This window comes from Egretta garzetta, unplaced genomic scaffold, assembly GCF_000687185.1.
Source record: "Egretta garzetta isolate BGI_Z169 unplaced genomic scaffold, ASM68718v1 scaffold14, whole genome shotgun sequence".
Lineage (NCBI taxonomy): Eukaryota > Metazoa > Chordata > Aves > Pelecaniformes > Ardeidae > Egretta > Egretta garzetta.
This window is the reverse complement of record NW_009259588.1, coordinates 267,170-292,196: the sequence shown is the minus strand read 5'-3', so window position 1 is coordinate 292,196 and position 25,027 is coordinate 267,170.

Sequence of the window (25,027 nt, the reverse complement as noted above, 5' to 3'; positions counted from 1 at the left end):
AGAGTGACTGAGGTCACTCACTGAGGTCACTCACTGAGATCAGTGGCATAGGAATACAGTATGGCAAGGAAAGGGTGGGGAAGAAGCAAGTTGTTGCCGCCTCTCCTAGTTTCCTTCTCTCCCAAACAGCAGCAGGAAAATTAAGCCAACCCTTCCAGGTCTCAGCCACATGTTTGCCTCATATTAGGCCATCTTCTTTTGCTGTTGCAGAAGCAATTTGGATGCATCCTGCTCATCTTTAGAACAGCTGCGTTCAGTCTTGCCTATGCCATTGAGAAATCTCAAGCCAGTTTGGAGGCAATTAAATGAGGACACAGTAATAGGACTGACATAATGGATGGGAAGTTTTCTATGTTACCAGTTCTATGACAAACTGAGAATTATTTTGACTTACTTTCATATGAGACGTATCCATATTTTGGTGAAAAGAACAGATTTGCTTTCAGAAGGGTTATGTATTATTTGAGGAATAATTCCCAAAAGTCTACAGCGCAAAAGAAACCTGCAGACATAATGTCCAGTCATTTTTGCTGTTAAAAATCAGGTTTGAAACTGTCAAACTATACTTGTGTGTATATATATATATATAAGCTTGCTCTGAGCATTCTCAGTTCAAGCTGCTTTTATTGGATAAGTGTCAGAAGCTTAATTAATTTATTCACTATTTAGGTATTTACACCATTATTACATGACTAATGTCATGTAATAGTTTTAAGAGTGTAAGCATGAAATGTACTTTCTGTGTTGCCCTGCTTTTTGGTAGTCACAGAATGGCAAGGGTTGGAAGGGACCTCCAGAGATCACATAGTCCAACCTCCCTGCTAAAGCAGGTTCACCTAGAGCAGGTTGCACAGGACTTTGTCCAGGCAGGTTTTGAATATCTCAAGAGAAGGAGACTCCACAACCCCCCCTGGGCAGCCTGTTCCAGTGCTCTGTCAAATAGTCGTTGTATCTGTTTTGATAGGGCTTTCTGCCAAGGTCTAAGTGGCTGGAATATTCACTGAATTGAAAATTGCTGTCAATGTTTGTTTAATTATGCAAGTATTTGTTGTAAACACCTGTGATAATTAGCCAACTGTAGCACTTCATGTAGCATCTGCTGAGATTAAGGAGACAGTTTACATGGGAAAGACCTTTTTAAAAAAAAAACAAACAAACAAACCTTTTTTTTTTTTGTTTCCTAATGTCTTTTTCCCTTAATTACTTTTATAGGAATTCCTAATAACTTTCTTTTCAATGTTGGATCTAGAATGAGATTTTGTTTGGTGAGGTTTTTTGATGCATCTCTTTTTTTTGTTCAATTTTTTCCCCCAAATACTATGTGCACTGAGTCAGGTCTGTTAGTGCAAGGTGTGGATTTCTGGGACTATCTCAAGTGAATGTATCATGGAATCATCTGTTTGTTGTTCAACTGGTAACACCCATATTTTCCACAAACCAAGAAGCAAACAAGCACTTTTACAGAATTTTGGTGAAAAATCCTGAGTTGGAGTAGATACTAGTTTTAAAGGCTGGTTTTGGTTTTCAGCTGATTCTCAGGATTCTTGTCTTAGCATACTTACTTGCACTTCAGACATATTTCCCACAAAGTAGGTAAAAGCAGAATGGTTTGTCAAAATATGTGGAGGCACTGAAATGTAGATTTTATCATTTCAGAAGGAATTAGAGGAGAAGTTTAAACTGCAGCTACCCATTGAACAGCTGAGTTAAGGTATGTTCAGCAGTTTGAAGGTATGTATCACATGGATGTCGTAACATCTTTGTGTGGCAACCGACAGAGTTTATTTCTTGTTCATAGGGAAAGGCACCTGGCAGTTGAGGTATGATTGTACAGTATGATTGGCAAAGCACTTAGAGAAGACAAAGTTCAATCCAAAAATGAAGATGTGTTGTTTTCGGTTGTGGCATTTATTGATACTAGTTTAAAGGCAGACTCATCAGAGAAGATCCAGTTTTTTGGTATGAATAGTCCTCATAGCCTTCAGATGGAGTCTGCAAGGCAGAACAGTAATGAGGACCATTTACTTTGACATTTTTCTTAGAGTTATTCTTAGAAGTAGCCTTTGCCAAATACCCTGTGGGACCATAGGTATGGGCAAGGTGCTTAGAAGGAAGAATTATTTATCAAGAGCATGAAATAAAATTAGTGAGCTAACAAAATTTTTCAAGAATTGTCCAAGGGACATCAGAGAATAAAGAAAAAGTTGCTTGCGGTTTTGTGGGTTTTGGGGGTTTTTTTAATGAACTGTTCATTGTTGCACTTCATTATGACCTCTTGAGATTATGGTGTGTTTCTACATAGCTGGCCTTCTTTGCTGGCTCAGTAGAAAAGCTAATTTTCTCTTGTGTACACGCATACTGTCTCTCACAAAATGCTACTGGGGATATTTGTACATCCAGGATACCAGTTTGACCACCTTTTCTACTGAGTGGTTGGGGTTAGCAGTGTCTGGAAGTGGATTGCTGTGGAATGTATGTAAAGAGAATGATGATTTCTCTAGGATGATTAAAAAAAAGGAGTGTAGCTAACTGTCAGTTCCTGTTTTATGTGTTCCCAATATAAAGCAATGAACAATTTTTTTTAAAGGTCTTGTAAATGTGTTAGCCTCTCTTCTGCACCAACTTGTGATGGCTTACCCTTTACTTACTCAATTGTTTGGGTTATGTTTACTAGTCATTATTGACCTCTTCGTTAACATAGCTACTGTTGACATCATTCCTTATCCAACAGAGATAAGGCCTTGTGTTCTGTTGCATCATCACAGGGCAGCTCTCCAAGTCCAAATTGTTCATCTATATTTGAAATATTTGTCTTTTGAGCTTTGTAGTGAGACTTGTTTACATGGGGAAGGGAAGGAGAAAAATCCCTGTAAATGAATGCAGTAATCTCGGTGTAAAAACTAATTCATTGAAATAATAAGGAGAATGTGTTTTCCAGCTGTTGTTTGTAGATCCCAGTTGCTAGGGTGCTTGGTATCACAGAGTATAACCTTGTCCCATGGTTACAGTTTGCATATCTTTGCTTTTCTTGACAACAAAGTTAAAGACTATACCCTTATCACTTATCTGATTAGAACTGGCTCAGAAAATTAATGCTAAGAGAAAAAAATCTTATGCAGCCCATGTAACCATGAGAGAAAGAAGTCTTAAGCAGCCCATGTAACCAACAGGATGTCGGATTTTGTTAATGAACTGTTAAACCTCTGAATGACTCATTGGAGGGGTGGACATGAAAACCTGCCTTGCTTGCATTCATTTTATTGACTCTAATTAAAGGAAACATGTCCTTCAATGTGATAACTTGCTGCTGTAGGCACAATGTCTTTGCAGGAAAGGGAAGCTTTTACTCTTAAGAACAAGGCTGGCTGCTTGCTTGTTACATTAAAAGAAACAGTCATTTAACCATGTAGTTACATCTCATTGCCCTCATCTGTGCCTTCTCTGTTAACGCAAACATCTCTTTGGTACTGATTAGTCCATGTCAAAATCTGTCCTAGGAGCTGCACAAAGCAAGCAAGCAAGAGTTTTTCTTGAAAATTCCCTGTGCTTTGTGCTTGTAAAACAAAACAGCAGCAACAAAAAGGAAGAGGGTAACACACTAACACCTGTGGCTGCAGGAAAAGAAAGCAGAGATTGGAGAAGATGGCAAAAGTTTATTAGTGTTCACAAATTATCAAAATGTTCTTTGGGGCTTTTATTTTTCCCTACTTGGTAAATATGATCACGTCTTCAACAGTAAACCTTGTTTGTTCATGATCTGAATCAATCCTCTCCTGTTCTCATTAGTCCAGCTGTTGGCTATATTCTAAGCTATGTGGCTGCTTAGTTGCATTTGACTTGCTGTTCATTCTTTTTCTGCCAGCAGTCATGACCAGAACGGCTCGTAGGACTTTAAACTCCCAAAGAAATCTAACTGCTGTTAGTCTGGGCTGTAAATCCAATGGCTTGTTACAATCATGCAATGTAGTAACCTGCACAGTACTTGAAATCTTGAAGCGCCAAGACAGTGGCTTTTATAAAGCTGAGAAATATACATGCAATAGGCCTTTTTACAATAAGCTGGTTAGGATATTTTGATTAAAAATGCTTTAGTGTGTTTCTCAATTTTTCATTGCATTAATGCATTGGCATGAAGATAAATATTTTTTATCAATAAATTAGCCTTCTTTGGAAGATACTAGCTTAAAAAGAAAATTCTGACCAACACCCTTCAGTTACCTTTCCATGGCTCATCTGTTCTGAGAGGCATATTGGCCCCAAATTGCTGGTTTGTGATAAAGCAGTCTCAGTGTTATTCTTGCTTTTACATGTGCAGTAAGTGTTCTAGAAATGGCTGTTAAGAATCATTTGGTTGTTATGCCTCCTTGTCTGCCTTTTCTCCTTTTCTGCTTATGTCTAAGCATGAGGGCAGGAATGAAAAATTAAGATGCAACTGGTCACCTGCTCTACTTTTAGGAAGTGACTTTCTCCACCTGAGTTAAGGTAGCTAAGCTGTTCCATATTGTCAGTATAAAGGGCAGCTAGTATGAAACTGTTAGTAAAGTCTATAGTTGTGAATCTGTCATACTGAGAACATTTCAGTCAGAGAGCACCACTGACCCTTATTAATTTATCTATTTTATTTGCTTAGACAAGTAAACTATTAGAAGAGTTATGAGTTTTACAGGCTAGAGACATAATGTGACCTACATATGAATGACTGAACAGCGTGGTCCCCAATTCAGTAGGGACTTGAAAGGAAAGCTGTTTAACGGACATGTACAGGGTGTCCAACTCCCACTGCTATCAGTAACCTAGTCTCCTGTTTCAGATAAACATAAAATGTCTGTAAATGAGCTTCAAATATTTACTTAGCTGTATGTGACTTATAACCATACTACAATATGAAGGTAAATATAAAATGCAAATGACCAGTGCTAAGGAGGAAGAATATTAGTACCAGAGAATCATTGTCTGGTTTGACAGGAATTAAGCAAAGAGTATCAAGGAGCGTTCTACCAGAAAGATGCACTAACCACTCCTAATATTCCAATATTCATGACTCTTTTTAAAGTACTCTTCTGAAAAAGTAGAGATTGAAAGAACCACCATCAGAAACCAAGCAGTTCTGCAAGAATGGTACTGAAGATTTAAGTCCCTGTAGTTTCCTTAAAATCCTTAGCCTTAAAATAGTCCAATTCCTTACAGGCAGTTCTGTGTCAAATCATGTGGTAACAGAGGTGTTAAGTTACCAAGTTCAATTCCAAAACAGCTCCTGTTTGTACAGATGTGGCTAAAAATAGCTGACGTTACCAGTTCTTAGAGATCTTGCTTCAAATGGTGTCCAAAGCTTTAGCTATTTGTATTTTAAAGGGGGGAAAGTGAGACTTATTTCACACCAACATTTACCCGACTAAACAAGGTAAGCATTTGCACTGGGTTGAAAAGTGAGGGTAATCACATTAATTTTCCTGTTTTCTTTAGGTGAAAATCTGGCAGTCATGAAAATGGAAATTAATTTTCTTTCCTCCTACTCCCTACCTGCCTCTTTTTTTTTTTTTAAAGGATTTTCCATACATGTTCATGGCCAGCCTTCTAGGACTGGTTGGGAAGAGCATGCAGACTTCTCTAAGAACTACTTTGTTATTAATGTCCACTGATAAGGGGATGCTCTATAAGGAACTGTATAAATCTTGTACAAGCTTCCAAAGCCCTAAAGTAGGCTTAACTGAAGAGCCATCTTTGTATAAAAGCACACTCAACTTTTTTTCCACATGTGATATACTTCTTCCCTTCCCCACCTCCCCTTTTTACTTAAAATCTGTGCTCACACTGCCTTTGACAGGAGTGTCATGAATCTGTGCCATGCTGCACACACTCCCTTTCTTAGAAATGACAGAAAAACTTTATTGACCTCTGTCAAATCCCTTCAAATCATTTTATGGGAGAAAAGCATTGCCTTCTTTTTGCAGTCAGTGTTGTCTTTGTGGGTTTGCGGTTTTTTTCAATATTTAGCTTAAAGTGAGTTCTGTGGGGAAGTAATAGGCATGCATTTGTATGTTTATTTTATTACTGAACATTAGTATGCTGAGGGCACGATGAAGCAGATTATATTCTCTGCTTTGTTGCCTTTGGGAAGGACTCAGGCTGTCACAGACTGGCAGCCAAACAGTTTGTTGGAACAGCAGCTTTACAATATGACATAATGTGCTTTCAAATCACTTCTAAGCTGGGTCAAAGCATTGACCACAGCATTCCTCTGAAAGAGGGAATTTGCCTGCTTGTCAGGCTGCTGAGGAGAGGATTCCACTTCCAATTTGAAGCGCACTTTGGCACTGGTTCTAGGACAGGTCCTGTAACCCTGTCTGTTCTCACCTAAAACTTCATTTTACTTTATAAGCTTAGCCTTGTGAATAATTTTAGTGTGGGTGAGCAACTGTGCTAGAAATTATTTAATTCCTATGCAAATAACACAGCAACTACTAACACAATATCTATAAATGGATTCTTTGTGACTTTAAAAGTGAAACAGTTGTGGAAATCAAATCCTATAAGAAATGCCCAGGTGGTGCTTTGCATTTTGCTGATTCTTTCATAAGACAGCTTTCAACTTTATTGCTAAACTTGGACTGTATATTTTAACCTTTTGAATAATCAGCTAAATATAACTTCCTAGGAGAAAGTAGCATAGATTTTTCTAAAGGAAGATAATATTATATTGGGAAGCAGTGTTTTCAGGAATAGAGCTCCTAGCCATTCTGTGTTCTACCATGAAGCTAAAAAGCTCTTGGAGAAGTGCTAATGTCCATGACATTTACCATTTTCATTTCAGGCCATGATTTCTGGTATTCCATGGCCTTGGTGTACTGATTGCAGCTTTGATTTTCCTCTGAAGTTCAACTCAAAGCTATGGCACTGTTCTGTACCCTACTGTATTCCCATTCAATCGAAAGGATGTAGATGAGATGAGGGAGTGAATTTGGTCATACACACTAGGCAGGCTCTGGCCTCATGTAAATGCAGTTCGTTCTTGTTGCTATCAGGGGTTTTTTTGTGTGCATTTAAAGGAGAAGTAAATTTTAAATGGCTCAAATAAGACATTTAGGTTCCTTGTTCAAGCAGAACTGTGAAAGCACTGTAGGTAGTATCATGCAAGAATTGCCTGGGACTTCCCATCTAGTCCTGTTCACTAGAATTGCTGGTCATGTTACTCCTGGCCAGCAGGGAAGGGTGTAGGCGTCACTGCTGTCTTTTGATCACTGTTTAAGGTTCTCCGTAAGTGAAATTTCATCCTGACCTTCCTTTAAATTTTTCCATTGTTTGACAAACTACTAGTTGTAATTAAATTTAACTTTGTAAGTGTCATTTTTTTTTTTTTTTTAATTTCTGTAATCTATCTTTTGGCCTCCCAGTCTGAATACAAAGCTTTGTATTGACTACAATACAAAGCAATGTTTTGAATTCCTGTGTTTGTGGTTAGGTTTGTTTGTTCTAGGAATGTCCACTTTTGCATTCCAGGTCCTGAATGTAAAGATGTATAGACAACCTTCCAAACTGAATGGTTTCCCAGAGAAGTTAGTAAGAGTGAGAGTAGCTAAGCCCTGCAACAGCTTGCACAGGGAGGTCTGTCTTTGGAGATCGCAGAGAACTTGACCGAATAAAATGCTAAGCATTGAGCTTAGCCATGCTTTTGTAAGTGTGGAATGAGATGACCTCAAGAAATCCCTTCCAGCCTGAATTATTTTATGATTGATCTGAATATGCCCTACAATGTTTCTCAAGGGAAATTTAATTTCTGTTATTGGTAACAATGTTTTTAGACTTCTCAACTGTCCTCTGAGAAAGCTACCATTCAAAGATGCAAAAAATTGAAATGAATGGACTAGTATTGATTGCAAAGTGAATCAGTGGTAAAACTGAGTTTCTTTTACCACTGCTCAGAAGTCTTTTTTTCATTTTCAAAATGTTTGTTAGTATATAAGAGAATGAGGGATCTGATCAAATTTATTTTAAACCTTTTTAGTTTTCCCACCTGTTCTAAAGAGCTTGGGTATGAAATAGAATATTGGAATTTTATATTTTTAAGAATTCCATTTGGTAATTAGTAGCAATTCTTATCACTCTTGTACCAGTTGAGTTATTTGATCTTGTGCAATATTTCAATATCCTATTTTATATCTTTTTAAAACTCTTATTACAGTGTATATTTCAAATAGCCTTCATGGTAATGAAAGCTATACTTGGGGAGATTTTCTTTTAAATATTATCCTAACTGCTGTATTCCAGTGCATGTCTTCTGTTGCTTTATAAAGTTTTGTGTTTATTATATTAGCTACCTTTCTGAACAAATTAGAGATGATAAGGACCCGTATAATGGAAAACGCATGTTTCAGTTTTCCTATGGCTTATTGTGAATGGTTGGGTTTCTTTTAGTCTTTAATAACACCTGAAATGTGTATGCACCTGAAAAATGTCCCATTATTTTTATATACTGACAATTTTGTGTGTGTGTCGAGATTATAGCTGGAGAATTTTAATCGGTTTTCTTTGAACAGCATAGCTTTTGTTAGCTATGTTCCCACAAACATGTATAAAATATTTTGGCTTTTATGTGTGAATACTGCATCATTTGAGGAGAACAAGTTATGTAATGTAGTACTGAGAGGATACAAGTGAAAAGGCATGTATCCAAACAATTACTTAGTGGTTGGAACTATTTGACAATATTTGTGTCTGTTTGCTTGCTGTTAGTAATATTCCTGAATAATATGTAATATGTGTCAAAACTGAGTACAGATTTTCTGTCCAGAACAATATATCCAAACATGTTCACTCACCTTACCATTTATGCATTAGTTCTTTCCAGATTTTAAAGTCCATCTTCTAGGTATAGGTTTTGATATTCTGCAATGTGTTCTAGATGCAGTGGGTTTTGCTGCCAGTATTTGTAATTGCCTTGTTGTTTGGTATGTAATGAAAAAAATGCAAGCAGAATAAATTTTCATTTTAACTCTTTAAAAATACGTATAATTTAAATACAATTATTTTTATTTTAAAGCTTTCCTTAGTCCAGCTTTCTACAGTTTTAGCATTTAGTCTTGTGGAAAACTGGACAAAGCCTTTTAACAAAGGCTGTAATGACTAATTAAAAGAACTAGATAAAGAATGTCAAAACTCAAAGCTTTGTACCAGTTTTAATTTGTACTGCTCTGCTGAAGGATTTGTATGATAGCCATACAAAACCAGAAAGAGGGAAACATAATAATTCAGAGTTTTTTCCAAGCAACCGAATTTCCTGGAGAGTGTACTAAGTATTGTTGTTGCGTATGCTCAGAACTAAAGCTGAGAATTTTTGCATACCCTTTGGCCATTTTGTATCAGTGTTTGATTTTATTCTGTAATTGTTAAGTAGGTGGCCAGAGACATATAGGATATGCATATGAAATTATCCTGTGGCAAAATGACCAAAAGCTTTTGAGGATTTTGATCATAGTGGCTTACATGAGGAAGAACAAGTTACACTACCAGCAGCTGCGCCAACAGGTCTGTTCTAGATGCATGCAAAACAGGCACTTGCTTAGCAGATTACCAGGATTGTCAGGACATATCTCTTGCTGTCTGCTACAAATAGAATGTAACATAATATTATTTCTCAAATAGTGTAATTTAATCTCTAGACATTTCTTCATTTCTTCACCACCTTTTTTAATTTTTTATTTGCTTGATATTCTTTGTTTGGAAGAAGTTATGTGTAGGCTTTGCTGGGTGAAGATTTTTAACTTCCTGTGTAGGGTCTTTGCCTCACAGGAGTGAACTGGGATGGAAACAATAAGAGGCAGACCATCCCACAACTTGTCTGATGTTCACTGTAAATATCCAGTGGAGGAACCTGTGTTTATGTGGTATGAAGAAAAACATAATGTACTGCATGTGTGTGGACAGCTAAGGAAATCAAAAGAGGAGAATTAGATAATCTTGTATTGCTAATTAGAAAATCTTAATTTGACCACATTCTCACATTTTCTCTTATGGGGCTGTGCCCAGAAGATGGGGGCTCTGTTTCCCATTCCATTTTATGACTGTGAAGAAGTTACACATGCCTTAGCTGTAACAGGCGGCAACCATAAACTGCACAGTGCTTTTAGTTTTCAGTAGCTTGTAATTTTGAAATAATTTTAACTGAAATCTTGCATGAGACATGTTTCAGCCACTAATAAAAATCCTTCATAGGGGCAACCTAGCAAAAGAGTTTGGCTCTTCCACAGTTTAAAGGAAAGAGGATCACTTGCCCATATTACACATTTTATAGTTTTTTTTTTCCTTTGGAAGACTGCAGTCATCACTACTTTGCCATGTGGGGAAATGGAAAAGAAGGGAAAGTTTCCAGATACTACAGTAACATGCTAGAAGACATTTGTCCAAAATGCTAGTTTCAGAAGACTACATATTCAGAAGACTCACTAAAGCTTGAAACTTAACACTGGAAGAGGTTCATGAGCTACAGGGGATGAACTGGCCTCTCTCTGATGGCTTGGAATCCTGCTGTGCTAATTGCCAACATATGGAGACTTTTCAGTTCTCCCTCCTCTCCTTTCATTGGCACCCTGGTGCTATGGGACAGGGAAGTTTAACTGACTTGGATACTAGTAGAAAAGCAATGAAATCTAGGAAGAATTGAAGACTCCAGAGGTAGTGTGCAGGTCTTCTGCAGTGCAATGGGTTATATGTGTATGGACTCCTCTCTTGATTCAGGGGTCAGAACCGAACTCCTAACAGCATGAAGGATGACAAAAGCGTAGAGAAGTAAGCTGCTGTCAGCAGAGTCCTGTAATCTTTGGTGCTGGGGTTGGGTGGTGACTGAGGGAAGAAAAAGGGAATTCTGCAAGAAAAGAAGTGTTCTCACTGGTAGATAGGTCCTAGAACTAGGCCCTGGAAACCATGCTTTTTTAAATGGGAAATTTTAAACAAAGCTATTTGACTCTGCACCCATGCTGTGTCATTGTCCATACTTAATAAAACATTAATTTGTATTATTCTCTGTGCCAAAGATGATGGAGAGAACTTAATCTGCTATTCTAATACTGATAAACTCTAGAAAGTACTTTGAGCAGTAGATGTTGTCTACTTACTCTTCAGTAAGAGTGTCTCCCATAATAGCCTCATAGACCCTCAAGCTGTTGCTGTAGGGGCTAGATGGGCAGACAGTGAGGTGGATTGAAAACTGGCTGAATGGCTGGGTCCTGAGGGTGCTGATCAGCAGTGCACCCAAATCAAACTGATCCAAACCAGCTATTTGGAGGGAAGTATCAAGTCGTGTATCCTCCCTGGAGGGCAAGGTGCATACTGGATCCAGTCCTACAAGGAACATGTTAAACCAAAGGTCCAGATGTTAAACCAAATACCCAGGGCCTTTAAGGAACACAACCTTTAACGTCCCTCTAGTTACCGCATGGAGCAGGAAATACAATGTTTTGTTTTATTGTATGATCTTGAAGAAAGTATTTTATCTCCCTTTTTAAATTTCTCTTTTTATTTTGTATCTTCAATATAAAACCTGCCCTCTTCTTTTAATGGGCTTTGATGTCTATTAAAAAAAAGAAAAAGCAAGACCAACTAAATGAAAACTATGGGTGTATAAAAAGTTCAGGCACAGATTACTATATCCCGGGAGGCTAGCATCATTTCAGTGATGATACTCATGACTGAAACGACCTGGATTTGACTGTTGAGATATTCTTGGCTGCACATGGTTCCCTGCACTGAGCATGACTCAAGGTTTTGGTAGTGGCAGGGCTGCAGGGGTGAACCATGGAGCAGGTCAGGTATGGTCAGCTGGTCACAGCTGCTGAGCAATGGACAAGAAGCCAGTTTATGGCACCCCTGCAGAACCGTATTTAGGAAAGGGTGGTAACCACTAGGAGACATAGGAGAGAGATGCCAAGCAGGAGAGATGCTGAAGAAAAAGAGAGAGAGATGGGAGTGGAGAGGGACAGAACAGGGCTGGACAAAATGGGTGCACAAGGAGAGATGCCAAGGGCAGTGCAAAAACATATAGCTGTCTGAGCAGGGTCTAGAGCAAAGAGCCACCCAAAAAAGGCCTGGAGCAAAGACCCACTGATAAGAGACAGAGAGGAAACCCAGGGGAAGGTACAACTCCAAAGGTCCTATGGCCCATGGGGGCTGAGTAAGAAACAGCAGCAAAAGAAAAGGAACAACAGTGCACTGACCCCAGCCTCCTGCACCAACTGTCCTTGCCAATGGGACTGAATGTAACTTGTGGCAAGAAGACTGGAGACCAGAAGCTATGTGGGGAGAGGTGTCTGGAAGGAAGCTGAGGTGTTTTTGCTGTTTGCTTGTTTGTCATTATTTCTTAATATTGGAATCAATAATTAACTTTGTTAATTGGCAGTTAACTACATTAGGTAAAATTCCATGACTGGCTTTTTTAAGTGTGACACTCCCCCATGTGTAGTAGTTAAATCTGTTCTCCTATGTTAAAGGGTTAAAAGGAAAGGGTGTAGACACCAGGCTGGGGATATATGCTACTTTTATTTTAGGCTGGTGCATCTAAATTAGCAAAGTTTAGTGCAGGACCAATTGATGTTGCGTCTGATGTAAGAAAACTCTATGCAAGACCATACAGGAAGGGATGGTGATTTTTTTATTTTAAAGCTTATCTTGCTTATGCTCACTCTTATATGTCACCCATTCTCTCAGACCTGTTCTTTCATACTGACATATTGAGAAGCACCAAGGTGTGTGTTTCCAAATGGTCTGGCCAGGATTACTTCTGGTTACAGAACAAGGAGCACTAATTACCTAATCTTCATCACACCTCCTAGATTATTGTTGATCAGTAACCACGTCCTGGTTATCTGGGCATACCTTTTGTACCTTTCTAAGTTCACAGTGATTTTCATCTTTTGCTTTTCCATCATGTCCTCTGAGACTCATTAGGCAACATCACTAATTTACTAATTATCCTTTTGCCTCCTCTGAAAATAGTCTGTCCTTTGTTTCCCTAAACTAAGTATCTCGATAAACTGCATATTTATGTGCTGAGATTGTGCTGACCTGCTCTTCTGCACCAGGGTCTGGGGTGACAGATAAGGTGCAGGGCTCTTTCTGCAGCTCAGTAAGAAAGGCCTGACAACAAATGGCTTAATAAAATATCTGCTTTAATAAGACAGAATAAATAGGACAGAATAAAAAGAGGAACATGGGTAGTGAGTAAACCTTTTGTCCCTTCAGATGCTGAGCAGCACACGTGTGCAGCATCAGATTGACCCTAGATGGATTTTGCCACGGTACACTGTGCAGATACCATCTGTGGAGAAAAGTTCCTCCTTTTTGGTCCTTCAAGATACAAAATAATTTTCTTACAAGGAAACAACTCTACTCCTAAAGGTTGTTGACATGAGAACTTCTGGCTGCACTGTCAAACAGGGGCAAGGATGAGCAGGTGGCGCAGTGGGTGATGCCTGCAGGCTCCTCTGCTGCAACCCGCTGGCTGAGTTGGCCCGCGGCCACAGGATGTGCACAACACAGCCTGAAGGCCACGCTGGACATGCAGCACAGGCCTGCACTGGCTCATGTAAGCTGTGATGTGGATCACCAGGTTCTCCACGTACAGCGGTATCTCAGTCAAGATCAATACACTAGCTGACCTAGGTGTTATCAGCACTTGGAGTTTGTTTTTCCCCTCTGCTTTCGCATTTATACATTTCCATTCATGCTTGATTCATACCAGTCTTGATGTTTCTGTTTCTCTGCAATACTATGTTTGTATGCTGCTTCAGGAACCATAGTGTGAAATTCTGTCTCTCTCACTCAGTGCTTTTCTTCCCATCAACTCAAAAAAGATATAAAATAATTAGTTTAGCCCCTGAAAGGTTTTACTTGAAAAAACATCTACTTGTGAAACTAGATGTCTTTTGAATTAAAATCCACTAAAATCCAAAATAATGGAGCTGTATCAATCAGTGTGCCCCATCTTTCCCTCTTGTCATCAGAAGAAGCACAAGAGTGGATTATTAGACTGGTGACCATGAAACACAGGGCTCTGATTTATTGTACAAAAAACTATTCTGGACATGAAAAACTTGTGGAAGTGTTCTGAGACAGTCATTATGTAACCTGAGTTCTTTTAGATGCTTCTGGGTGTAGTTCAATATATAAAGAATGCTAGTGCAAAATTTAGTGGCTTTATTGCTGTCTTATTTTGTTGGAAAAAAAAAAGTAGTCTCGGTTGCATTTTGTAAAACTTTGTCAAATATTTTTCACAGAGATTTCTCTCTATAATGCATGATGCTTTTTTTTTTAAACCCTTATATTTCATTTTGGTTTTTTGCTTAGCACTTTTCTGCTTTACCCAACTGGTAGACCAATAGTGCTTTTAAAAAATATTTTCCACCTGTACTTAATAAAGCAAGGTAATGTTATTTTAAGCCAATAATTTATGAATAATTGGCTTAGAGGGGAATGTAACAATTCACAGAGCCAGAGCTTTTGAAATTGAGCTATGAAACTCAGTTGAGATGGTAGCTGCTAAATCACAGCTTTGAGTACATGGCAGTCAACTGCCATAAGGACCTTGATGTCCTTAGAAACCTGAAGAAGTCACCCCTCTGATTCCAGTTATTCTCACATCTCTCTGCCTTATGAGAAACATTAATTTTTCTGACTCACATTAGAAGTTTTGGTGCTGTAATGAAAGATTGTGGGAGCATATCAAACAAATTTCCAATGTTGAAACTTTATTTTTTTTAATAATTTAGTACTAATGGGATTTGGTGGGGTTTGGTTTTTTTTTTTTTTTCCCCCCCAGCACATCAAGTATTATCCTTCTGCATCTCTGTGATGCAATCAGGGTACTAGTTATTGTTTTTCTCCTAAATAGGATACATGTCCAACATAAAAGCACAAAGGTAACAACTATGTACTGTTTGCTCTGGGTAACTCAACTGATGTGATTTTAGTGATCATTTAACCATGAGCATTTAAATGTGATCTGAGACTATTCTAGGAAAAGCCCAATCCCATGCTGCGGTCTGGTAGTGCTCCATCTGCACAAAAAAAAAAAAAAAAAAAAAAAAAGGGAGAAAGAGCAAGGACATAGCAAACCTACAGATTTGAGGCCTTGAATGTCCTCTAGCAATTTATGCCTGAATAAACCTCAGTTTAATGCCTGATTTATTTTCCTCCTTATACCTATCTGCTCTTGTTCACTGCAGGAGTTTTACACTCCTAGAGCAGAAGCAGCAGAGCATGTTTCCATGTCTCAGGTATTCCCATTCACAGTCTAACACAAAGTAAGCTACCTGTAGCAGCGCTTTGACACATGAGAGTATGAAATTAACTGAGACGCGGACAAATACTCCACTTGGACATCCTGTTACAGTGGTGACAAAAGTGGAAGAAGTCTAAACACCTGAAGACAAGGATATCTTGATCACCTTCAGCAAACTTTGACAGAGAGCATGTCTGTGCATTTCAGTGTGAAAAGAACAGTCCACTGGGTAGCAAAAAGGATTCTGGTATTAGCTTCTCATTATTGATCAGAAAATACGCTGACTTTATTCTAGTTGACTGTTTACTTTGTATTTTGTAGTTGCTTGGCTTTTGTTTATAATAGATGAAGGCCTAAATTAACAGTGGGACTCAGCTATTCAAATACTTCTAAGGAATAAGCACTAAGAGGCAAAATATGACATTAGACCTAAGTAAGTCAAACAACAACACAGAATATGAGAACCTGTATATGTATTTGGCCCTTTGCATCTTGTCTTGTTGAACTACATGCTCCCTGAGTAGTACAGAACAGATTCAGTTTTGTTTTGTTTTTCAGCTGACTTTTCTATGGCTTTATTTAGTAACTACATGAGAAAAGTAAGGGAATTGCAAATGAAATGCTAACTCCTTTTACGTTAATGGTAAAACTCTTAGTTTTAGTGGGGCTAGAACATCACATGTTGATTCTAGGCTGAAATTTACAGTAAGTCCACATGCAGTACCAGCATATATTCATGCTGATGGGATGAGCTCTGACAAAGCTCTGTTTGTCTTAGCACCACTGGAAAAAGAACATATCACAACTAAGACTGTTGGATAGGCTTATATTATGGTCTCTAGCCAAGAAAAAAGATGGCATGTGGTAGCTGCTTGGATAACAATCACTTAGTTTTAACACAACCACTTCATTTCCTAATCAATGAACACTTGTTAACATCAGTCTGTTATAAAATGTCACAGTAAAAGAATTCTTACTTTTACGCAAGAAAATAGTTGTGCAATTTAGTGCCAGGAGCAGTCAGCAACATTTGAGATGAACAAATGGATGAGTTTAAGAAATGCTTCATATGTTTTCATATCTGCTGACACAAAGTAATTTAAGCTAAACTGAAAAAAACCATACCCAGCTTCTCAGATTCTAGCAGTTAGTTGCCGTGAGTACCCGAAGGGCTGCTTCTATTCTGTGGGCAGTCTTGGTAAAGTTTGTATCTTTCAATTTGACTTCCCCAACTCTCCCCAAAGCATTGAGAAACTAGGTCACCAGAGGCAGAACAGTCCTGAAAAAGTCTTGTGCTAAGGAAATAGCATGGTATGGCCATTAATAGCCAATAATGGCTATTATTTCATATAGATGCCATCAGGTTTCGTTTACTGTCTTAACTGCAGTGCTGAATCTTTGATATTACACTTCACTGATGCTTACCCTCTCTGCAGTGTTGAGGTTCACTTCATGGCCATTTCCCCTCCTGTCAAAAATAAAAGTGTGATTTGTATCTTCTCCTGACAGTATTTTAGGGCTCTGAATAAATGTTGAGCTAACAAAGATAAGAGTGAAGTTGGGCCTGTATGTGATAAATTGAATAAACTACCAAAAAGGGACAACAAAATGTTTTTCAACAAGTTAACTGAGGGGAAATGAAATCAGAAAATGAATAAGGCTGCAGCGACTATTTTAGTCTTTGTCCATTGTATAAAATGATACAGAATATAGGTATTTAGAAGTGCTGTGGGCCTTTGAATGTGCCATCTTTAACTACACAGTCAGTGGCTTTAACTGCAAAGTCATTTCACATAAAGCTATGATATTCAGTGAATGAAGGACCTGCCTTAAAAACCTTTTTTTTAAAGAACAGCATCTTGTCATAACCTTCATATCACCGAATACTTCCCTAATAAAGCCTTTTTTTTTTCCTTTTAAGTAATGGCTTTGTGCTATAATATCTCAATGCTTCTCAGATATCCCTACTGTAAAATGGATTATCCCCAATTTATGTCCACAAAACAGACGCAGAGGGATATTGAGCACGTTGCTGGCTCCTCCATGGAAAGCCTGTACAAAATACAGTGCTGTAATCCAGATTTCTTAAATATTGATCCAAATTGTTGAATCTGCTTTAGAAGTTTATCCTTTCCTAGAGTTGTTCTGCATTGTCCTACTTTGTGCCTTTCACTTTTTGGTAGGGGGTTGGGGAAGAGAGTACGATATGGTTTAAAACAGCATGCCATCTGAAAGAAAGAGCATGTAATAAGGTACTCCCTAAAAGGGTCTGTGTGCAACAAAGAAGAGTGGGTGAGATAGGCTGTTTGTAACTTTATAGCTTCAGAAGCTCTATGTGCTCTGATTCAAGCTCAACTTTTCCTTAGCATTGTTTTTTGATGGGATCTTTGGCAAACAGAAATAAATAAGGAATTCCATCATGGTCGGGCTTTTGCAGGACTGTGGTCTGTACTGTTAGTGTGATCAAGTTATTTCATTAGTACATGTACACATCTCCTGAACTCTGGTTTCTATATTTGTATGATTATATTATTAATTTATATTTCAGTAAAACTGAGGAGCAGCACTGATTCCATAAACGTAATTGAATTCGTTTCCATACAAAGTTGCAGGACAGCACATTGCAAAATACAGAATGTCCTAAGTCAAACCTCCCATGCATGAGAACAGCCCTTTATGCTTGTCTACCTATTTGAAATTTTGCCACATCATTGGTTACACAATTAAATATTTCTTGCAATTTTTTATATAAAAAAATGTATTTGTATTGCTAGTGGGTGTCTGGCAGGTATCTAGTTTTGCCCTCCTGTAAATGACTGAGACTATACACATCGCTGTACATAAATTGAATATGTGTAACATGGTATGACATACTGACAATATGTACGTTGCATATATATATATACAAATGACAATATTTATGACTATTTGTAAAACTTGGAAAATTGTATTGATTTTCACCAGATGAAAGACTGGAGTAGACTTGATTGATTTTTAGTTTCTGTAACTATTCCAGGAAGTGGTTAAAAAAAAGCAACAACAATAGAAAACCCCTTATTTTTCTAAATGGAGTGACTACCTGGCATTTAAAAATTATTCCATCATTTTGATGGAAGTTTCAACCAAATTAATACTCTTTAATTCACACAAATATTCTGGTTAAAACTTCCCACATTTGAAAATTACAAGTGAACTAAAGTGGCCTTTTATTATAATAACGTGCTCTTGGTGATACATTTTCCTACCCATGCCTGATGACTTCAAAAATCTTTTTATTTGCTGTTTAATAGTTCTGGCTTGAGATACGATGTAACTGCTGATTCACTGAACACCCGGTGTTTATGTAATCTATTACTTTGTCAGTGTTGCATCTCATCTCTCTCAGTCTGGGAACGAACGTTGGCCACAAAGTTTTCCAACTGTGGTGGAACTGGCTTGATGTATTAGCAAAGGAGCTGCCAAGCAGGAGAGAATTCTCTGTCTTGTAGAGAACTAGGGAAGAAAGAAGGAAAAAGAAAAAAATATTTAAAATAACAAAACCTTTGAACAAAATTCATGTGAGGATAAATGTTATAGAAATAACAGGGACAGGCAGTAAGTACAGCAAATTGAAAATAAGCTGTGTCAGCTGCAGGAAGCAGATCTGCATCCCTCCGAGTAGACTTTGTCTTGAAATGAAAGACAAATTGGCATGTTAGCTGACAGAGAGAATGAAGTAGGGAAATGTGTACAGTTTTATTTTTAATAGATCTGTGTACTTCTTGTAGTGTTAATTAAAATCTGTAGTATTCTGGAATTAAACATGAAATCTGGTTGTACTTTCCTAGTTGCGAAGCTCTGAAAAGGGAAACCATAGGGCCAGTTTTTCTACTCTCTATTGCCATCAGCCCAGAGGCAAGAAAGTTCATCCTTAAACTGCGGCTTGTAGGAATTCTACATTCTGAAAGTCCCTGAGGGACCCAGGGTATGGCCTGTGCCTGCACTCTGCTCCATTCCTGGTTTCTCAGGAAATGCACTCTTGCTAGAGTGGCTTGGAAATGTCTAACAAGAGTGTGTCAGAGAGAATGACATTTCATCAGTCATATTTTCAGATGTTTATTTAGAAGAGCAAGAAAATTTAAAATGCTAGGTCACACTGACAAATCATCAGGTCAGGTTGCATGCAGCGTCCTGTGCCTAGAAGAAAAGATGGTGTCCTTCAGCCACAGCTACAGCCTACAAACACAGCTGTGCTAACCTCTTGGGGAAATGCAGCTAATCTTAGGATAAGATAGTGAGATCTCAAGGTCATGGTCAAGGGTCTTCTTTTCTTGTGAGGGAATGGACTTCCAGAAGAGATTGAGCTTATCAAGGGTTGGACTACTCTCAGGATTTGCTGTGAGGCCCTGCTCTGTGGCAGAGCACTACTGTCTTATCAGTGTAAAACTGAATAGATTATTTTCTGGACTGAGAGAAACCATTCTTTGTGCAGGGATTAGAGAAGGCTTTGGGAGCTCTAGGGAATTCATTGTGACAGTGTAATTGTATCATGTAAAGTAAGTCTACTGGGTGCTGCAGAGATCCACAACATAGATGCATGTTGGCATTCACATTGTTTTATTTTTTTAATGAATGTCCAAGGCACACGTAGCACTCAATGATAGCATTCTTGAGTTAAAAATGAAAATAAATGCAGACAGAGAAGAACTGCCCAATCTCTCACTTTAAATATGGAAGGAATTAAGTTGCACACAGGATTAAAATGAATCCAAAGTTACATTGCTTTATTAAGGTAGTGTGGTAATATGGTGGGTTGACCTTGGCTAGCTGCCAGGTGCCCACCAAACCACTCTGTCACTCCCCTTCCTCAATGGGAGATATGACAGAAGGCTCATGGGTCAAGTAAGGACAGGGAGATCACTCAGCAATTACCATCACAGGCAAAACAGACTTGACTTGGGGAAATTAATTTAATTTATTATCAATTAAACAGAGTAGGGTAGTGAGAAATAAGAACAAATCTAAACCCACCTTCCCTCCACCCCTCCCTTCTTCCTGGGCTCAACTTCACTCCCAGTTTCTCTACCGCTTTCCCCTGAGCAGTGCAGGGGGATGGAAAACGGGGACTGCAGTCAGTTCATAACCCTTTGTCTCTGCCACTCCTTCCTCCTCATGCTCTTCCCCTGCTCCAGTGTGGGGTCCCTTCCCCAGGAGACAGTCCTTTACAAACCTCTCCAATGTGGGTCCTTCTGCAGTTCTTCACAAACTGTTCCAGTGTGGGTCCTTTCCACGGGGTGCAGTCCTTCAGGAGCAGGCTGCTCCAGCATGGGTCCCCCGATGGGGTCACAGGTCTTGCCAGAAAACCTGCTTCAGCATGGGCTCCTCTCATGGAGTCACAGCTCCTGGCAGAGGAGTGCAGGCTCTTCATACAGTCACACCCTCCTTTGGGCATCCACCTGCTCCAGCGTGGGGTCCTCCATGGGCTACAGGTGGATATCTGCTCCACCATGGACCTCCATGGGCTGCAGGGGGACAGCCTGCCTCACCATGGTCCACAGGCTGCAGGGGAATCTCTGCTCCGGTGCCTGGAGCACCTCCTCCCTCTCCTTCTTCACTGACCTTGGTGTCTGCAGGGCTGTCTCTCTCACATATTCTCACTCCTCTCTCCCAGGTGCTGCTGTTGTGCAGCATTTTTTTTACCCCTTCTTAAATATGCTATCACAGCACGCTACCATCAGGCTCAGCTTTGGCCAGCAGCAGGTCCATTTTGGAGCCAGCCAGAACTGGCTCTGCTCAACATGGGGCATCTTCTAGCATCTTTTCACAGAAGCCACCCTTTTAGCCCCCATGCTACCAAAACCTTGCCATGTAAACCCAGTACAGATAACCCTAAAATGGGCTTTTGTGAATTTATACTACACTTTTATAAAAATCAGTTTGGGAGGTGTAAAAGACAAGCATCAACAAACATCAGTTGAAGAATGAAATAAAGAAACAAACCTTTTTTTCTCATCCCCACCCTGGCCCCTGGAGGGTGAGCTCCCTGGAAGACTGAACTGAAGGATGGAATAGAGGCCAGCAAGGATTAGGTTGGCAGAACACGCTTGCCCTGAGGTATCCTTGATTTCTTTTTGTGACTCATTTATCTTTACCAGAACTGGATGATGGCACATTTTCAACAGTATGCATTCAGGACTAGGAGCTAAATTTATAAATTAAATTAAATTAAATTAAATTTCTAAATTAAACCTCTAAATCCCTCTCTCTTTGAGGACAGGGGGTCTTCAAAGTGTGACCAGAAATTAAATGTTGTTAGGTTATTTGATAAAAAGCTCATCTCCACACACTAAATGTAGCACAGAGCAACAATGGCAAACAGGGGAACTTCCATCCTTATGGGGGATTCAGAGAAACAGATCCCCTGCCCCAGCGTCCCTCAGGACTGTCACGAAAGAGAACTGATGCCGATTGTCCAGGTCTGAAACCCACCAGATGAGTCTGGAAAGGCTCTCCAGAGCAACTTATAGACTGAAGTGGGGGGCTACTGCATAATCATAGAATCATTTAGGTTGGAAAAGACCTTTAAGATCATAGAGTCCATTAACCTAACACTGCCATTCCACCTCTAAACCATGTCCCTCAGCACCACACCTACCCGGCTTTTAAATACATCCAGGGAAGGGGACTCGACCCCTTCCCTGGGCAGCCCATTCCAATGCTTAACAACCCTTGTGGTGAAAAAAAAAATCCTAATGTCCAACCTAAACCTTCCCTGGTGCAACTTGAGGCCATTTCCTCTCATCCTATCACCCATTGCCTGGGAGAAGAAACCAACACCCACATCGCTACAACCTCCTTGCAGGTAGGGGCTGCAGAGGAATAGAAATGGAATGGAATGGAATGGAATGGAATGGAATGGAATGGTATGGTTGGAAGGGACCTACAAGGATCATCTAGTCCAACTGCCTGACCACTTAAGGGCTGACCAGAAGTTAAAGCATGTTATTAAGTGCATTGCCCAAATGCCTCTTAAACACTGACAGGCTTGGGGCATTGACCACCTCTCTAGGAAGCCCGTTCCAGGGTGCAGCCACCCTCTCAGTAAAGAAACTTTTCTTAATATCAAGTCTGAACTTCCCCTGCCATTCAGGGAATCTTGGTATTGTATAAGACTTCTTATGGCATGTTTAGGGGACAAACCAAAGGCAGAGAAAGGGAGGGATCATGGTGGCTTAGAGAGGAACAAATGTGGGTAAATAGAGGGCTAAGAGGAGAAAAGGGATCGCTCGTGTAAAAAGGTTGCTGGTCAGTATGCTTGTCTGACCACACCCTGCATGTGGACATCACCTGCTGCCCTGCCTTCTTCTTAAATTCCATTTCAAACTGTTTTCCTGGATGAGGAGACTCTGTTCTGTGTGGATATGATCGTATGGAGGTCTAAGTGTCAGTAACTGGAGTCAGACCATGGATTATAGGGCCTGCATATCAGCATTCTCATCAGCTGAAGAGACGAGTGAGTAAAACCAAGTGCCAACAACAGCAGCGTAGATCAGGGGTCATACGTGTCTGTGGTGCTAGCAATTGGACCAAGTGACAGTACAAATATCATATCAAGTCAAACTAGGTGGAAAGGAGGCTAAGAATCTTGGGAACAAGGTGTGTCTCTGTGAGTGAGACAATTGGAGAAGCTGGCTTCCAAAGGGACCAGGAGGTCTATGCCAGCTGATAGAGAGGCTGCAGGACCTGAAGATCAATTGAGAGACTGCATGTGTGTGTGTTTCTGTGCAGGAGGCAACTGGGAGAACAAGGGTCCAGGTTGGATGGACCTGCAGCTATTGGGTAGTGTGTGCCCAGTTAGTGGAGGGATCTACATTGCGCATGTTTATGTGCTGCTGTGTGCAAGGAAATCTGTACCAGCAGCTGGAGTGGGACTGTGGGGTCTGTGGACTAGCATGCCCAGGTGTCAGCAATTAGGCAGACCTGGGACCCACAGTCAGTTACTGGATGGTCTGCATGTCTAAGCCTAACTACTGAGAGATTCACAGTGCATGTGTTTATGAGTGAGGAGGACTGTACCAGGAACTGGAGTGGGGTTGCAGGCCTTGGGGGCTCATATGTCCAGGGTACAGCAGTGGGGGAAATCATATAGACTATCTAAGCTCAGCTACCAGAGGAATCCACATTATATATATATATATATATATGTATTTCCCACTAATGGACTTTCATCCTGATCTGCCAAAGGGGAACAAGATGAAGACATTGGTGCTGTTTGTGTTTGTGTGAGTCCTGAGTGCTTCTGTCTGTACTGATCTGTGTAGCTGTCCATGTGTGTATATGTATGTATGTGTTGCAGAAATATGCATGTATGCGCTTACTGGGAATACATGTTTGGTCTCACTACTGATTGGAGGTGGAGGCATGGAGCTACAGCAGCCTTGCCTCTATCAGACCACAGGATCTGACAAATTCTAACAAGTTTGGAACCATGCTCTGCCATCCCCGAGACAGAAACAGGAACATCCACCAGAAAAAAACCATGAACAAGGGGATCCTGTATCCTTCTCTCATCAGGCAGAAGGCAGTAACTTAAAGGAAAGGAGTGAATGGAGGCAAGTCTACACTCGGGGTGACAGGCAAACCCCTTCCTTGCCCAGCTCGCCTTCCCAGGAGCCTCAGTGCAACAGGTATAACGCTCTGGATTTGGAAGGTCAGTCAAGTGATGATGTGGCTGATGGTCCATCTACACCAGAGGTGTTGCCAAGGTCAGAAAGGCCTACTCCCTGTATCACGACCACTATCACGAGGAAGAAAAGACAGGTTATAGTTGCAGGTAACTCCCTTCTGAGGGGAACAGAGGGTCCAATATGCCAAACAGACCCTCATCTCAAGGAGGTCTGCTGCCTCCCTGGGGCCCAGGTTAAGGACATCACTAGGAAACTTCCTAGCCAGGTACAGCACTCGAACTATTACACATTATTGCTCTTCCATGTGGGTGGCGATGAAGCTGGAACATGTAGTCCAAGGGCAATCAAAAGAGACTTCAGGGCCTTGGGATGGTTGGTAAGGGAATCCGGAGCACCGGTAATTTTTTCTTCCATCCTTTCAGTTGCAGGCAGCAATATTGGAAGAAGCAGACAGACCCAGTCTATTAATACATGGCTTCATGACTGGTGTCACCACGAGAATTTTGGGGTTTTCAATTATGGGATGGACTACATGGCACCAGGCCTGCTGGCATCAGATGGAATTAATCTTTCTCAAAGGGCGAAGAGGGCCATTGCTCATGAGCTAGCAGGGCTGATTGGCAGAGCTTTAAACTAGACTTGAAGGGTGAAGAGGGTAACATCAGGCTTGCCCATGACAAGTGATGAGATGATAAGCAGAATGCTTATGGGTGAGGATGAGGGGGGAGGCCAACAGAAAAGATATCCTGTTGGGAGCCTGTTACAGACCACCCGACCAGAATGAGGACGTTGACGAAGTATACTACAAGTGGCTAGCAGAAGTCTCTCAGTCATGAGCTCTTGTTCTCGTGGGGGACTTCAACTTCCCAGACATCTGCTGGAAATACAATACCGCAGAAAGGAAACAGTCCAGGAGGTTCCTGCAGTGTATGGAAAATAACTTCCTGACACAGCTGGTAAGTGAGCCTACCAGGGGAGGTGCCCTGCTTGACCTCCTGTTCACTAACAGAGAAGGACTGGTGGGAGAGGTGGTGGTCGGAGGTCGTCTAGGCCTTAGTGATCATGAAATGGTAGAGTTGTCGATTTTTGGTGA